Here is an 18,849-nt window from a genome sequence, read left to right on the forward strand (position 1 = left end):
CCCACCTACCGGCGTCTTTTTTTTCCTTCTCTTATGCTCTTGGCTTTGTTCTCTGAACAAATGCCTCAATCATTAGAAGCAAATTTTTGTTTTTTCTCTTTTTATGCCTAGGAAAGCATTAGGCCTGCCCCAAGGGCGTCCTAGGGACAGGGGTTTTGGTCCATGGGACCTTTTTTCCCCCCAGCACACTACCTCAGACCTGGAGTCTTCTGAACTTCAGCTCTTGAATCAGGTAAGGCAAGGAGGTGCAATGTTTGCTACTCCTTGTCTTCCTGTATTTCAGTTGCCTTCCCGTATTGCTATCAAGAGCATTGGGTGGCAGGTGCTTGTCCCCCCATTCGTGTGCCCTCCCGACCTGCCCAGAGGGCGTCCGGCGGCAGTGGTGTATGTGGCCCCTACACCCCATTTTTACGGATGGGCGAGGGAGGTGGCAGTTAGTTTAGGCGAATTAGTTAGGGGCCTGAACCTTACTGCCCCCTGTTACCTTTGTTTTATTTTTGTTTTAATGGGGGCAGGTCATGGCCAACTGCCTCCCTCAACAGACTTTCCTAAGGTGGAGGTAGTTAAAATAATAATAATAAAAAATATAAAAAAGTTTCGCTATAGGCTTCATATTATAGCAAACTTGGGCCTGTGCAGGAAGCACCAACACTAATTATCCAATTTGCCTCAGTATAACCTACGCAGTTGCTTTGGGTTCCCTGCCTATGCAGACACCAGCTGAGTATAATCAACCCCCCACTGAGTGCAGACACCAGCTGAGTATAATCAGGTCCAGCTAAAGCAAGTGGAGATGGCCCCGCCCACTCTCTAACTCCGCAAGCGAGGAAGCTGCAGCCTCAGGTAAGTCCTGCTGTTGTCAGTAAACTTTTGAGGCCTGTTTTCCTGTTAACAATAGTGTCCTGGAATTTGTGGCATTAAGGGGTCTGCTTCCAGCCTTGCATAATGAGCAGCAGGTAAGGGAGTGTGTCCATATGCTGTTCTGCAGTGTACTAAAGTCTAACTAACTGCTTGCATGCTATATATTCATATGCTTATCTGCACTGTGCCTGGTTATGATTGTTTCCTGCCTGAAAGCAGTAGCCTGCCTGAAACCAGTAGCCCTTATACAAATAGATAATTGGGCTAACATTCTCTTATGCTGACAAGTATTGTATACTGTCAGGCTGGGTGCTGAATTTGAATGGAGGACCAGATAATTGCAGGCCATTTACAAATAGGACACCAGTAGCCCTATTGAATATGGATCACTGGGCTGGGGGGGCTGCTAGGCTCTGATATATACTTGCTATAAACATCAGATAATCCATAATATGTATTGTGCTATTTTTGTTCGGCATTCTATGTTTTGGCTATTACTCACATAGAACAGGTAGCCATAATGGAGGTCGAGCAAAGGTCTGGCTGAATGCTAGGGCCCGATATAAGCTTGCTCTATGCAGCAGCTAATCTAAACTATGGACCTCATGTTTCTGTGATTGTGCCTTTGCTCCTATTTGTTCTACAGCTTAAGCTCTGGCTATTGCTCACATGTAAAATGTGGCCCTACAGGATGTAGAGCACAGGTCTGGCTGGCTGCTAGGCCCTGAGACATGCTTGCTCGAAGCAGCAGCTAACCTAACTATGTATTTCAGGTTGCTGTGATTGTACCTGTGCTACTATTTTGTTATACAGCTTATGCTCTGGCTATTGCTCACAAAGAACACGTAGACCTGCGAGATGTAGAGCACAGATCTGTCTTGCTGCTAGGCCCTGATACATGCTTGCTATAAGCAGCAGCTAACCTAACTATGTATTACATGTTTTCTGCAGTTTACGATTTGGCTATTTCTCTCATGGAACAAGTAGCCCTAATGGATGTAGAGCACAGGCCTTTTGAGTTCCTAGGCCCTGACATATGCTTGCCCTAAGCAGCAGCTAATATAAACTATGTAGTCATGTTACTGTGATTGAATCTGTGCTTATATTTTCTTCCGCAGTATATACCCTGGCTATGGCTCACCTGGAATAGGTAGCCCTAAGTTATGTAAAGTACAGGCCTGGGAACGGCTAGGACCAGATTTACGCTTGCCCTAAGCAGTAGCTAATATTTTATGTATTACATGTTGCTGTGATCATATCTGTATGCTCCTATTCTCTGCCGTATGATATGCTCTAATTATTGCTCACCTTGAACCAGTAGCTCTAATAGATGTAGATCACTGGACTGGGTAGCTATGAGGGTCTGATATAGGTTTGCTCTGACTGCAGCTAACCTAAACTATGCATTACATGGGGTTGTAATTGTTTCTGGGGTACATTCCGGTTTATTCCAGATGAGTACCGATAGGAATACCTACATATGAAGGTCTTTTCATTCCAGGGCATTGCTCCTGGGATAAGATAGGGCTTAATAAATTAAGCACTAGACAATATTTTTTCCTGATGGCAGGTAAGCTTAATTTTGTCTTGATAAACACTACAGGAGTTCTGAAGCCTGTCTGTCATAAGGATTGCTGGGCTAACAATAACCACAGGTATGTACTACTTTTGGGACCATTTAATGTAAATTTTTCCAGATTCAGCAGCCTTGTATCACCGATCACTGCCTGAACGAATGGAGGACCAGATAATTGCTTTGCCCAGTCAATTGTGCGGTTTATTACTACCCACGCAGCTCGAGTTCTGGGGTCGGGGTACTGTGCTCTACCAGGAGCTTAGGACACTGACCGAGGTACATATTATTATCACATATTTTAATATATGCTTGCACCATGGCCCACATCCGGCAGGGGGATTCTACTGCCTTCAGAACAAATGCTCAATTAAGGGATAAGCTCCATAATACAACTGGTCTACCAAGCAACATATATGTTTGCATCTATAAGAGGGCCATAGGCAGGTGCATATATTTTAATACTAAGGCATGTATATGAGTGTGTATATATGTTTGCACAGATATCTATATATGATTTGTGTCCTTGGGATGGGTTTTTGGAACCAGAAACGTTGGCTCAATAAACCTATATTTTTATGCAACAGATTCCTGGAACAATCAGTACTTGAACTCTTCATCCATAAATTTCACTATAGCAGCCAGGACATCTGGCTAGTTTCTAGGGGTGCAACCTGTGGAAATTCCATATTCATAGGTTTAAGGAAGAACAAGGTATACAGTTCTTTATGCTTGGCTGAAGGATCCCCAGATGTATCTCTTCCGTTTTCTAGGGTGACTCCTTGGTGCCTCCTACAAATTAGAGAGGGGAGCCACTACCCAGTGTTATTCCTATACTATTTCTACTGATATTCTTAATGTCAGGATAGATGGGACATTTTATCTGCCAATACAGGGTGTCTATAGAGACAGGGTACACATACATATCAGGCCGCTGGGAATTTGCATAAGTTATATATTTCAAACCAAGGGTTTTCAGGCTATAGGAGTCCTCAAAGTGTCTTGTTAGTCCTTAGGGATGACCTCTGTTCAAGTCTGGCCCAGGATAGGGATATTCTGCTTATACTACCTTATACTATCAACAAAACAAAACGGCTTTGTGACTTAAGGCTCTGTGTCTAGAAGGCACTTATTTTGGGCCCATTTATTTGATTTATTTTATTTATTTATTTTTTCTTCAATTTCTCAATCCCCTAGTTAGTGTTTTTTTTTTTTTAGAATACAGGGCCAGCTGTTCTTCCACACCAGATAGGTATCTGATTGGACAGCAGATGGAGGCATCCTAGGAGCGTTCATTTATTTTTCGTCTCTGTCTGTGCCCTCTTGGAACACTAGCAGTTTTGGATCTTTCCTCCTCACAGTTACATACTACAGTTGCTACCTGTCCTATTGCTTCGGCCGAGAATGTACTTGGCTCTTCTGAGCAGGATCAGAGTCTTCCCTTAAGTGGGACGGTTGCAGTCATTACAGTAGAGTGTAATCTCTTACCACTTCCAGTCATTTATTTCATTGAGAATGAATTAAGGATATTTTATGTATCTGTCCTACAGGTTTGTCTAGCTTCAAAGGGGAGGTTTGGAAGTATTTTTTGTCTGTTTTGACCATGTCTGTCACATTGTTCCCTATACTAGGGGTATTACATTTACACCTGCTGAAAATTGTGTCTGAAACATTCGCACAGAGCTCAATGTCCAGGTAACTTCCAGATACAACACTCCTATTATCCTGGTTTGTTCTCGGATTCACATTCCTGTGCCACTCCTGATACATATTACCCAGCATGACTCTAGTAGATCAGAGGACCTTCTGACACTTACTGGAACATCCATAGGGTCCCTCCAGTTCCAGGGCCAGCCTCAACGACTAAATATGTAGTATAGTTGATTCCACATATAAATGGGTCCCTTATGGGTAGAGAACACAGGTTTGTGGGTGACTATAAACATTTATCCAGGGCATATAATCTGCCTCCATAAATCTTGGAATTAGTCCTTTAGTTGCACGGTGGTTATTGGGATCTGTAACCTTAGGGGTATTCAGTTATACCTCTCAGAGTACTAGGTTGGGTCAACCAACAGGGGCTCTTTCTTAGGTACTGTAGTTGCTCAACTCTTTACAGTTAATTGAGTCTGCCTCATCACAGGACCTTACACAGGGTAAGGAATTCTAATCCCAATTATTTTCTCAGGTGCCCTTGTCTACGATCTTTAGGATCTGTTTTCTGTTAGAACAGTCCTGACTAACATGCATTCTGATATGAAGATATTTATGGTACTGGCCTTGGGTACCTCAGGGTACATTGGATATCATACATTTATGGATATATCCTAAGCAGATCATTCCTATATTGTGTCTGTTTTGGGTTCTTACTCCTACCAAGTGTTTCTTACAGGTACCTTGCAATTTGCACTGAAATTAGGCATACATGTGATGAATGCTTTTTGGTGAGTAGGAGAGTAAGTATTTCAGCTTGCTGAATTCGCCTTTTACAGGATTGTCTTCCTCTCTCTCTCTCTTCTGGAGGGTGAAGTGGTGGTTAGTGAGCTAACTTGTTCCTCACTCTCAGTGGGCTAACTTCTCTCTCTCGCGCTCTCTCTCTTTCTCTATAGTTTAGGCTATACTATAGCTCTATTCTTAGCCTGGTGAACTTATTCTGGGGTTTTCACCTGGACTCTCTATATTAAAGTAAGGAGTTTGCATGATGGTGGACTATCTAGTCAGAGATACTCCTTTCCTTATTACAGTTTCTTCTTAAAGCATATTCCCTCCCATGGGATAACGTTAACTTGCTATGTCCCGTAACGTAATGACATGGAGTACGTCTAGGGAAAAGAAGTTTATTTCATACTTACCGAGATCTTCCTTTCCTAGACGTACTCCATGTTATTACACCCGCCCTTTCTTTTCCGGTAATTTAAGAGCTTGTTACAAAGACGCCGGTAGGTGGGTGTGGTTGGCCTTTTAAAGGCTTGGGGAGGTTCCTTCTAATGGGAGCAGGGAGGAGGGGCTATCCCGTAACGTAATGACATGGAGTACGTCTAGGAAAGGAAGATCTCGGTAAGTATGAAATAATCTTCCTTTTTCTTCTCCAGGAAGTTTTCACCCACAGAGGTGAATTATGATATAGGTAACAGGGAATTGTTGGCAGTCAAATGGGCCTTTGAGGAATGGCGGCATCTTCTAGAAGGTGCTAAACATTTGGTGACGGTCTATACCGACCATAAAAATTTACTGTATATTGAATCAGCTAAACGCCTAAATCCAAGGCAAGCCCGGTGGGCTTTATTCTTCTCTAGATTCAATTTTTTGTTAACTTTTCGGCCTGGTTCCAAAAATACCAAGGCGGATGCACTCTCTAGGAGTTTTGAATCCTTTTCCTCTGACTCTAGTGAGTGCACTCCCATGATTCCCAGGGAAATAATTGTTGCGACCTTGGAGTCTGACCTCTCTTCCTTGTTGTCCCCTTTACAGTCATCTGCTCCTGCTGATACCCCATCTGGTAAATGTTTCGTTCCTGAGGAGCTTAGGGAATAACTGTTAAGAGAGGTTCATGATTCTAAAGTGGCAGGTCATCCAGGTATTGCAAAAACCATTTCTCTTTTATTCCGTCATGTCTGGTGGTCTTCCTTCAAACAGGATACTAAAACATTTGTCAATTCCTGTCCAGTCTGCCAAAGGTCTAAGTCATCTCATCTTCTGTCCCAGGGTCTATTAAACCCCTTACCCGTCCCAGAGAAACCATGGTCTCACATTTCCATGGATTTTATTGTGGAGTTGCCTCCTTCTCAGGGTAAGACAGTGATTTGGGTGGTGGTCGATAGGTTCAGTAAAATGGCTCATTTTATTCCTCTTCCACATCTCCCTTCTGCTAAAACCCTGGCTGACTTATTCATTACTCATATTTTTAAATTCCATGGTTTTCCTGAAAATATTGTTTCTGACAGGGGGGTTCAGTTTGTTTCAAGATTTTGGCGTGCTTTCTGTTCCTTGGTGGGTACTGAATTGTCTTTTTCCTCCGCCTATCACCCCCAAACTAACGGTCAAACCGAAAGGGTGAACCAGTCCCTTGAGCAGTATCTCAGATGCTATGTGTCCGATAACCAGTCCACATGGTCCGAACTGCTACCCTGGGCAGAATTTGCATACAATAATGCTACCCATTCCTCCTCAGGAGAGTCTCCTTTCTTTGTTGTCTATGGTTTGCACCCCAAAGCGTTTTCTTTTTCTGACTCTAATTCCCCTGTACCCTCTGCCAATTCTTCTGCCCTGAAATTTTCCAAAATCTGGTCTCAAGTTCATAATTCGTTATCTGCAGCTTCCCTAGCTCAGAAAAATGCTGCTGACAAATCCCGTAGGGAAGCACCCCAGTACAAGGTGGGAGATTTGGTATGGTTGTCGACTAAGAATATCAAGTTGAAGGTTCCCTCTCCTAAACTGGGTCCTAGGTTCATTGTTCCATACCCCATCATTGCAATAATTAATCCATCTTCTGTCCATCTTCAGTTACCTCCTAATTTCAAAATTTCTAATTCCTTCCATGTCTCTCTTTTGAAGCCTGCCAATAATTCTCGTCATCTGCCTGTTCCTCCCCCAGTGTTGGTTGAAGGTCAGCCTGAATATGAGATCCAGGAGTTCCTCGACTCCCGCCTTGTGTGAGGTAAGCTACAATACCTTACTAGGTGGAAGGGCTTTGGTCCTGAGGAGAACTCTTGGGTCTCAGTTGAAGACATCAAGGCTGACCGCCTCAGGAAGCAATTCCACTCCAAATTTCCTGGTAAACCTGGGGGTCCAGTGGCCCCCCCTAGAGAGGGGGGTAATGTAATAAAAATACCTTGTCCTGGTGGTCTAGTGGGGGGACGGCAGGATCCTCGTCCTGTGCCGGCTCCCTAGTGCGCGCGCGCATGCGCACTTCTGATTTAAAGGCGCATGCGCGCTGACGTAATGACGTCAGCGCGAGAGGCGCCAAATTCAAAAAGTATTTAAAGGGCATTCTCACAGTAATCATTGCCCGTGATAGGATTTTGTTCCTGGTGCTTTTGAGCTTTTGCTATATTCTGAACCTGTTTGATTCCTGTTTTTGACCCCTGCCTGGCTATTTGACTATTCTGATTTCTGGATTCTGACCCTTGCCTCTGATTAACCCTCTGATTGACTCCCTGGTTTGACCCTTGCCTGTCTGATAATGATTATTCTCTGCCTGCCTCGACCCGGCCTGATCTGACTACTCCTTTGCCTAAACGCCTTCTACTGCGATCTTCTGTTCAAAGACTTTGCTTTACTGTCGTGCCCCTCTGCCTATCCAGAACCCTCATCTTGCACCTCTCCTTTAAGTCCAGGTGGCATCCAAGTAAGCCGAGGGCTCCTCCCGAGGCCCAAAGACGGTCACACTACTGGTGAAGCACAAGCCGAGACAGGGTGCCTGGTGTTTGTTCTGGTGTTGGGTGCCGACCGTGACACTTAGCCTTTGAATGCTCCCACAACCCCTCTTTTTCATGAATAATATATCACAATGCAAATGTACAAGCATATTTAACAATCCTTATAATTTAATATTTTAAAAAGTCTCTCTTTCTTTTCTTTTTGTTTCTTTTTGTTTTTCAGCACATCCATCATTATTTCCTTCAATGACAGCATGATATAAAACTGGATTATTAAAGTTGATTATCCTAATAGTCCTATTTGTTAAGTTAACAACCAAAATTGTCCTGAACTACTGTGGAGATTATTATCATAAATATACAATATGCTCTGTGTGAGCAGACAAAGAATACCAAAACAAGTAAAACAAAATATAAGGCAACAGAAGAGTAAATTACCTTCTATACTTATATACAGTAATCTTTATTGTAAATTATATTTATATACTCTCCAAGTTCTGTGATGATATAAAGGCATCCGTTTCCAGATACAGAGAAGTACATTTGTAATATGTGAGAAGTATATTTGACCAAAGTAAATAATAAAATCTTAGTATGAGTCTGTTTGTTTCAAAGAGGTGCCTGCTGTGTACGCCCAGTAGACACTTCTTTGAGGTCTTTCTAGTTGGAGAGAGAAATAGAGAGCTCAGAAAGGAAATGGGGCTGCTGAAGAAAGCTATTTTGTTTTAAACTGTTTACTGAAAGTAAACTGTCTTTGTTTTTCTATGTACTGCTGCCAGCTTCTTTTAAAGAGAGTTTTGCTGTCCTGAAAATTACTTTGCAGGGACCTACCACGGGTACTTTTAGGGTACACCAACGTACATATTGGTTTTAGGCGATCCCGTACCTCTGCGTAAAAATCCAGCATAAAACTTGAAAATGTTATGTGTAAATGCTGTGTTTATCCATTTAAATTTCTTTTTTTAATGAGTAACTTGTTTTGCAACTTAACACCTGAATATTACCCTTTGAGTTTAAAGGAGAAGGAAAGGTTAAAAATAAGCTTTATCAGAATGGTCTATATAAATACACCAGTAAAATACACCAGTAAACCCTCAAATGAATGCTGCTCTCAGTCCTCTGTCAAATACTGCATTTCTTTCCTTTTATTGTGTACACAGGGTGAGTAGGGGGAGACTGAGGCAGGAAGTGATGTCACTCTAAGATAATATGGCAGCTGCTAACCTAAACAAACAGAGAGCTTCTAGAGCTGTTTACTCAATTATGGTTAAGCATTGTACAGAACATATGTAAAATTGCAGCTTGCACTATTGTGGCTAATCTATTGGCAATAAACTGCCTTTGTAGCTGTCCATCTCCTTTAAGGGATTATGCAAGATCTGAAACTGGCATGAAATAAAATGCACACCTTGATAAGTACACCACATTTTAAAGGGCACATTTACCTAGGGTCGAATATCGAGGGTTAATTAACCCTCGATATTCGACCGTAGAAGTAAAATCCTTCGACTTCGAGTATCGAAGTTGAAGGATTTTGCAATATTCTTATGATCGAAGGAATAATCGTTCGATGGAATGATTAAATCCTTCGAATCGAACGATTCGAAGGATTTTAATCCATCGATCGAAGGATATTCCTTCGATCAGGAAATTGTTAGGAAGCCTATGGGGACCTTCCCCATAGGCTAACATTGGCCTCGGTAGGTTTTAGGTGGCGAACTAGGGGGTTGAAGAATTTTTTAAAGAGGCAGTACTTTGACTATCGAATGGTCGAATAGTCAAACGATTTTTAGTTTGAATCGTTTGATTCGAAGTTGAAGGTCGTAGTCGATGGTTGAAGTAGCGCATTCGACGGTCGAACTTTTTTCCCCTATTACTTCACCCGAACTAAGTAAATGGGCCCCTAAGTGTCAAACAATTGCTAGGGAAGTGAAACATTAACATAAAAGGTAACATAACAATTAGCATAAAGATTACAAACAAAATGTTTCAAGTTATCAAACTGGTTCCCCAAAAGAAATGTTGCAGAAGTTCATAAAAAAAAGAGAGAAAACAGGACAAGCAGTAAAAAAAATATGAGACCATTTGCTTCTCTTAGACTAGAGAAAGCAGAGGCATAACCCACTTCCATGGTCCAGGTAGTCAGTCAGGTGAATAGAGACTGAGGCATTGTCCAACCACCCACAACCAGGGTACAAAAACTCATTGTGCAGGCAAACAAACAGACATGGGGTTTGTATGATGCCCTGCCACACAGCCAGACTAGAATAAATTATAAGACCAAGAGATCATAGATGTGTCTTTTCTGAAAACAATTTAGCTCCAATCAGCACCAGAATGTTGACCCATAATAAGAATTTAGATTTATAGACAAAGACCATAACCTGCAGGGATCCCCTTAGTACCCAATGAGTGTACATTTGGATTTTCCTGATTGCCAGGTGCTCTCACCAAGTCACTAAAATCAAAAGCTGCATTTGTCTATTGCACAGTCATACGGAACCATCCACAACTGCCATGTATAACACCTGCTAAGCTTGGGCATTATGGTGGGTACCACTTGTCATATGTACTCAGGTCAGTCTGACCCTAGCATCTGGTGTTTCATTCCATAGTGCCCAAACACAGGACAATGGGGTCCTCTGGTCTTGGGATAAGTTATCCAATACATACAGTAGCATATAAGGACTAGTTGATTAATTGCTTAAATGAACAGCTCAGTATGAAAATAAAAACTGTGTAAATAGATAGGCTGTGCAAAATAAAAAAAAATTCTAATAGTTAGTTAGCCAAAGATGTAATGTATAAAGGCTGGAGTGTCTAGATGTGTAACATAATAGCCAGAACATTACTTCCTGCTTTTTAGCTCTATAACTCTAAACTAGTCAGCAACTTGAAGGGGGGCCACATGGTACATATCTGTTAAGAGTGTTTGCAATTGGTCCTCAGCATGCAGCTCAGATTCAAAAGCAACAGATATGAACCATGTTCCCCCCCTCAAGTCTCTGATTGGTTACTGCATGGTAACCAGGGTAACCAGTTAGTGTAAACCAAGAGAGCTGCAAAGCAGGGAGTAGTGTTCTGGCTATTATGTTACACATCCAGACACTCCAGCCTTTATAGATTGAGTTTTTGCCTAACTAACTATATTAGAAACATTTTTTATTTTGCACAGCCGTTTTTGCCTAACTATATTAGAAACATTTTTTATTTTGCACAGCCTATCCATTTGCCCAGTTTTTATTTTTACACTAAACAATTCCTTTAACTGAACTTAATACCTAGGTCAACTTCACATACGTTTTTCCACTTTAATAGACAAAAGAAACAAAGCAATTCATTTAAAGGACATGGATAATATGATATCCTGGGTGTGCCAAACATGTTAGTCCCCCAACCCCCAGTGAATTAAATTATTAAATGTTTTCACTGAGCTGGAGTTCCTTTAGAAATAATTATTGCACTACTGTGCATGCACCATGCCTCCATCTTACTTCTCTTTCACTGTCTCTCTGTCCCTTGTGAAAAATAGATATGCACAGTAGTGTAAAGTCAAAACTTTTCCTCTGGTGTGCATTCACAGGTTGGAGAGGGATGCCTAGAAGAGACAGGTAAGATGCCAGCATGGTTCTTCTTTAGAAAGTCCCTTGTCCAGTGTGTGTTCTGATAAGGAACACCAACATAGGGAAATAACATAGCATGTTAATTTCCCCAGGGGGATGGCTAATGTTTTGGTAACCCCAAAACATTTAGTTTTCCTTGTACTTTAAGCTTTAGTTTAATAAAATATAAAATATTCACTGTCTGTAAGTATACAATCATAAAATTGTATGACAAATTTAACAGGAAAGACCTTTTTGGCAACATTAGGTAGGAAGCTGTGCGTGAATTAAGATTGACATGGAGGGCCTTTGAATGGTTATTTTTGGAAAGGTTATTTGTTTGAGAGAGACTCTAAATATTAAAGCAATTTCTTACACCAAAGAAATTCTGCAGGCAAGAGATAGGTACTGTAAGTGAAATGTCATCTTGTCTTTTGAGGATATGTCTGATTGAAGTGCAAATTTGCTTGTTGTGGAGCAGCACAAATGAAAGATCTCTCCCAGCTGCTGAATCTATGTCTAGAGGTTGATTGTTGAGGCCAAAATGCATTTGAAAACATTGTCAAATAATATGAAAAATGTTCCAAGAGCACAATTCATGTTTTGTATGAATGTATTTTGCATGCCAATGGTCAGAATCAATTCTTATACATCAAATATTCTTAGTGTCATAGTAATGTCAATGCATCAATATAGTCCAACTGCAATTTCTGTTAAGAGACCATAACCATTTATTTGTGGCCAAATAGCCTTTATATTTTTTTGATGATAAAAGGCAAAGAACATCTCACTAAGACACTGTTCAGCAATAATTCTTACTCGGGGTTCAGCTAGAAGCAGATTGCTTTGCAGTTTCAAAGAATATGAATCTTTTCCTAAATGATGGCTTATATAACATATACTTCAGAATCACATATACTGTATAGAACATTAGATCATAATGAACTCCCTACTGTAAGTTGTAGCATAAGCCATTTTGGAATTCCATGACTAAATTAAGGCATTAAACTGAAGGATTAATGTTTTATACAGGGAACCAAACATCAAGATTAGTAATCTTAAGGCCATATTTCTTAAGAGATCATATCCAGATTCTGTTAATAATAAGGCCTATCTTAGGGCTAAGGAACTTAAAATGAATAATGAGTGCTTGCTGGTTTTTCCAGCAGAATACAGTTTGGAATTTAAAAACGTAAGGAGAATCAATAAGTATCATACAATTTCTTGGGCATGCTAGTAGGGAAATGTAATAAACTGAATAATTTTCAGTATAAAATATAACTCTATAGTAATTGTATTGGACCTAAAGGGTTGATTTTCCCTACCGCTCTGTAGTGAAGTCCTGATATTGTTTTCTTTGCCCTGTGGAAGGGACATTTCATTAGGAATCCACAACCCTTTTTCAACTGTGGGCCACATTTAAATGTAAAAAAGAGTTGGGGAGCAATGCAAGCATGAAAAAACTTGCCACCAAAAAATAGACCAACTGACTCAGAATCTCAATGTCTACAGCATACTTACAGTTAATTGAAATGTATACTACTCCTTTAAGCATGCCATACACAGTAAGATAGCATTTAGCAATCGTTTTAAACATACAATAGAGCCCTCTATAAAAAGACTATGTAACAATTATGATATAAGCTGTGTTATTGTGCATGTATGCACATCCTCATACACATATGCTTATTTTCTTTATGATATTATTACTAGGGATGTCGCGGACTGTTCGCCGGCGAACTTGTTCGCGCGAACATCGGCTGTTCGCGTCCGCCGCAAGTTCGCGAACGTCGCGCGACGTTCGCCAATAGGCGTTCGCGTCAAAATCGTTCGACCATTCGATCGCTAAAATCGAAGGATTTTCGTTCGAATCGAACGATCGAAGCCATTGGATTGAATGAAATCATTCGATCGAATGGCTTTGACCGTTCGATTCGAACGAAAATCGTTCGATCGAACGATTAAAATCCTTCGATCGTTCGAATCGAACGATTTTCGGATGTTCGAAGTTCGCGAACTGTTCGCATTTTTTGCCGGTGTTCGCGAATGGCGTTCGCGAACACATTATCGGCGGTTCGCTACATCCCTAATTATTACAAGATTCACTTGTAATCGGGTTGGTAACCTTTTATGATTTCTACATCTTTTCAGTTGTAATCACTGATTTCAGGATGATCCTACAAAATTATCAAATTATAATTAAGTTGATGTTTGGCATCACTAGTTCTCACTCAGGGGAATATGTATCAAAGAGTGAAGTAAGAGATCACCACAGTCCACTAGAGTGAAATTCTGCCACTTTCCATTAATTTCTATAGCATTTTTAAATGAGAACTAAAGTTTAACTAAAAATGAGGGCTATAAATGTTGTACATTATGTTTTGGGCTTATGTACCAGCCCAAAGCAACCACAGCCTTTTAGCAGGGAATATCTGAGCCTTCGAATATGCCCCTGTAGCTCCCCGTCTTCTTTTCTGCTGATTCACTGCACATGCTCTGTTCTGCTGTCATTTGCTGAGCTTAGGGGCTGACTCAAAATATACAGTACAATATACAGTACACAAAGAATATAAATGTCACAAAATTAGGCTGATTAATAATTAATACAGATAATTACTACATGGCAGAATAGAAACCCCTGCAACTAGCACCAGAATTTAACAATCAGTCCGCTAGCATCAGCTTATTTACAGGCCAACCTCATTTTCTTGTTGATATGCACACTGAGCATGTGAGTGTCGCAGACACTTTCCAAGATGGTGACCCCCTGTGACAAGTTTGAAATCCTGGGTCATTGCTGCTATTTAAAAGCTGAAACTTTAATTGTCAATAAGTTCATTATATAAAATAAAAATCCTTTTAGCCATATTCATTTTTAAAGTTTAATTTTCCTTTAAAGGCATATTTAACCCTTTAAGTGCCAGCAGAATTTCACATTTCTGGTATGCGAAATGCCAGACGTTTTTTAAGCATTTGGTACTTGTTCAGTTTAACAAGGTTTTTCTGTAGGAAAACCTCCATGAAACTAGGAAAATTATATATTGTTTTTTTCGTTATAAATTGGACTTTGACATGCAAGTGTAATTTTGCAACTTTTCTGGAGATTTAGTGTGTATTTTGGGTGAAATATGTAAAAAAAAAAAAAAATTATTAAAAAATTGAGTATATCTTGAGTTTTTTTTCCACAGAAAAGTTGATTTTACGAGCATTTTTTTTGTGTTTGTAAAAGCCGTGATCCTGCCAAGTCCAACGATACCAAATATGTATCAGTAACCCACTTTTTTTGTCCAGGAGTAACCCCCAAACTAAATCAGCATTTTCTAGAATTTTACACCAGAACAAAGTAGATAAGCACATGTAACAGTTGATGCAGCATAACTTATATGTAAATTTAAATTATCCCTTCAAGTTTGGTATTTTTAGAAACAACAGACCTTCAGGTTTGTAGGGGTGCTGTATTTTTTACTCAAAATTGAAATACATTTTACCAGCGCATCATGAAATTTAGAGCTTTTTTGTTGCATTTTTAGTTTTTTTCTAAAATGTAAACTTAGACGCAGGATCAAATGTAAATCTGACAAAACAACACGGTTATAAATGTTGAAACCACAGACAATTTGAAAGACAAACTTTTCATGAATAAAACAATACCCCATATGTATGGATACACATAGAGACGCAGCCACCAAACACCCCAAAACAGGAGCAATGCATAAGGGCAATTGCAGTTGAAAATCTGGGGACTGCGCTCTATGTGTACTACTTGCAGTTTTTCCATCTAAACACCCCCAAAATGTGAAATAACCCCCACAAACCATACATTACCGAAAAGTACACTTCTTCAGCTATTCAAAGATGCCATTCTCGCTTTTCTACATGGAGAATTGTGGCCGCAGTCCTTCGTAGAAGTCCGAGACTTGGCCTGAAATAAAGGAAAAAAGATATACAAAGCTAGATTTCTCCCTAACTATCCATGGTAACTACCAAAAACCTGCTCAATAACAATCTGCAAGTCCCCCTGAATGAAATGATACCCCCTATGTATGGATACACATAGAGACGCAGCCACCAAACACCCCAAAACAGGAGCAATGCAGAAGGGCAATTGCAGTTGAAAATCTGGGGGCTGCGCTCTATGTGTACTACTTGCGGTTTTTCAGTCTAAACACCCCCAAACTCTGAAATAACCCCCACAAACCATATATTATCGTAAAGTGCACTTCTTCAGCTATTCAAAGACGCCATTCTTGCTTTTCTACATGGAGAATTGTGGCCGCAGTCCTTCGTAGAAGTCCGAGACTTGGTCTGAAATAAAGGAAAAAAGATATACAAAGCTAGATTTCTCCCTAACTATCCATGGTAACTACCAAAAACCTGCTCAATAACAATCTGCAAGTCCCCCTGAATGAAATGATACCCCCTATGTATGGATACACATAGAGACGCAGCCACCAAACACCCCAAAACAGGAGCAATGCAGAAGGACAATTGCAGTTGAAAATCTGGGGGCTGCGCTCTATGTGTACTACTTGTGGTTTTTCAGTCTAAACACCCCCAAACTCTGAAATAACCCCCACAAACTATATATTACCGTAAAGTGCACTTCTTCAGCTATTCAAAGACGCCATTCTTGCTTTTCTACACGGAGAATTGTGGCCGCAGTCCTTCGTAGAAGTCCGAGACTTGGTCTGAAATAAAGGAAAACAGATATACAAAGCTAGATTTCTCCCTAACTATCCATGGTAACTACCAAAAACCTGCTCAATAACAATCTGCAAGTCCCCCTGAATGAAATGATACCCCCTATGTATGGATACACATAGAGACGCAGCCACCAAACACCCCAAAACAGGAGCAATGCAGAAGGGCAATTGCAGTTGAAAATCTGGGGGCTGCGCTCTATGTGTACTACTTGTGGTTTTTCAGTCTAAACACCCCCAAACTCTGAAATAACCCCCACAAACTATATATTACCGTAAAGTGCACTTCTTCAGCTATTCAAAGACGCCATTCTTGCTTTTCTACATGGAGAATTGTGGCCGCAGTCCTTCGTAGAAGTCCGAGACTTGGTCTGAAATAAAGGAAAAAAGATATACAAAGCTAGATTTCTCCCTAACTATCCATGGTAACTACCTAAAACCTGCTCAATAACAATCTGCAAGTCCCCCTGAATGAAACGATACCCCCTATGTATGGATACACATAGAGACGCAGCCACCAAACACCCCAAAACAGGAGCAATGCAGAAGGGCAATTGCAGTTGAAAATCTGGGGGCTGCGCTCTATGTGTACTACTTGTGGTTTTTCAGTCTAAACACCCCTAAACTCTGAAATAACCCCCACAAACCATATATTACCGTAAAGTACACTTCTTCAGCTATTCAAAGACGCCATTCTTGCTTTTCTACACGGAGAATTGTGGACGCAGTCCTTCGCAGAAGTCCGAGACTTGGTCTGAAATAAAGGAAAAAAGATATACAAAGCTAGATTTCTCCCTAACTATCCATGGTAACTACCAAAAACCTGCTCAATAACAATCTGCAAGTCCCCCTGAATGAAATGATACCCCCTATGTATGGATACACATAGAGACGCAGCCACCAAACACCCCAAAACAGGAGCAATGCAGAAGGGCAATTGCAGTTGAAAATCTGGGGGCTGCGCTCTATTTGTACTACTTGTGGTTTTTCAGTCTAAACACCCCCAAACTCTGAAATAACCCGCACAAACTATATATTACCATAAAGTGCACTTCTTCAGCTATTCAAAGACGCCATTCTTGCTTTTCTACATGGAGAATTGTGGCCGCAGTCCTTCGTAGAAGTCCGAGACTTGGTCTGAAATAAAGGAAAAAAGATATACAAAGCTAGATTTCTCCCTAACTATCCATGGTAACTACCAAAAACCTGCTCAATAACAATCTGCAAGTCCCCCTGAATGAAATGATACCCCCTATGTATGGATACACATAGAGACGCAGCCACCAAACACCCCAAAACAGGAGCAATGCAGAAGGGCAATTGCAGTTGAAAATCTGGGGGCTGCGCTCTATGTGTACTACTTGTGGTTTTTCAGTCTAAACACCCCCAAACTCTGAAATAACCCCCACAAACTATATATTACCGTAAAGTGCACTTCTTCAGCTATTCAAAGACGCCATTCTTGCTTTTCTACACGGAGAATTGTGGCCGCAGTCCTTCGTAGAAGTCCGAGACTTGGTCTGAAATAAAGGAAAACAGATATACAAAGCTAGATTTCTCCCTAACTATCCATGGTAACTACCAAAAACCTGCTCAATAACAATCTGCAAGTCCCCCTGAATGAAATGATACCCCCTATGTATGGATACACATAGAGACGCAGCCACCAAACACCCCAAAACAGGAGCAATGCAGAAGGGCAATTGCAGTTGAAAATCTGGGGGCTGCGCTCTATGTGTACTACTTGTGGTTTTTCAGTCTAAACACCCCCAAACTCTGAAATAACCCCCACAAACTATATATTACCGTAAAGTGCACTTCTTCAGCTATTCAAAGACGCCATTCTTGCTTTTCTACATGGAGAATTGTGGCCGCAGTCCTTCGTAGAAGTCCGAGACTTGGTCTGAAATAAAGGAAAAAAGATATACAAAGCTAGATTTCTCCCTAACTATCCATGGTAACTACCTAAAACCTGCTCAATAACAATCTGCAAGTCCCCCTGAATGAAACGATACCCCCTATGTATGGATACACATAGAGACGCAGCCACCAAACACCCCAAAACAGGAGCAATGCAGAAGGGCAATTGCAGTTGAAAATCTGGGGGCTGCGCTCTATGTGTACTACTTGTGGTTTTTCAGTCTAAACACCCCCAAACTCTGAAATAACCCCCACAAACTATATATTACCGTAAAGTGCACTTCTTCAGCTATTCAAAGACGCCATTCTTGCTTTTCTACACGGAGAATTGTGGCCGCAGTCCTTCGTAGAAGTCCGAGACTTGGTCTGAAATAAAGGAAAACAGATATACAAAGCTAGATTTCTCCCTAACTATCCATGGTAACTACCAAAAACCTGCTCAATAACAATCTGCAAGTCCCCCTGAATGAAATGATACCCCCTATGTATGGATACACATAGAGACGCAGCCACCAAACACCCCAAAACAGGAGCAATGCAGAAGGGCAATTGCAGTTGAAAATCTGGGGGCTGCGCTCTATGTGTACTACTTGTGGTTTTTCAGTCTAAACACCCCCAAACTCTGAAATAACCCCCACAAACTATATATTACCGTAAAGTGCACTTCTTCAGCTATTCAAAGACGCCATTCTTGCTTTTCTACATGGAGAATTGTGGCCGCAGTCCTTCGTAGAAGTCCGAGACTTGGTCTGAAATAAAGGAAAAAAGATATACAAAGCTAGATTTCTCCCTAACTATCCATGGTAACTACCTAA

Source organism: Xenopus laevis, chromosome 7L (genome assembly GCF_017654675.1).
Source record: "Xenopus laevis strain J_2021 chromosome 7L, Xenopus_laevis_v10.1, whole genome shotgun sequence".
NCBI lineage: Eukaryota > Metazoa > Chordata > Amphibia > Anura > Pipidae > Xenopus > Xenopus laevis.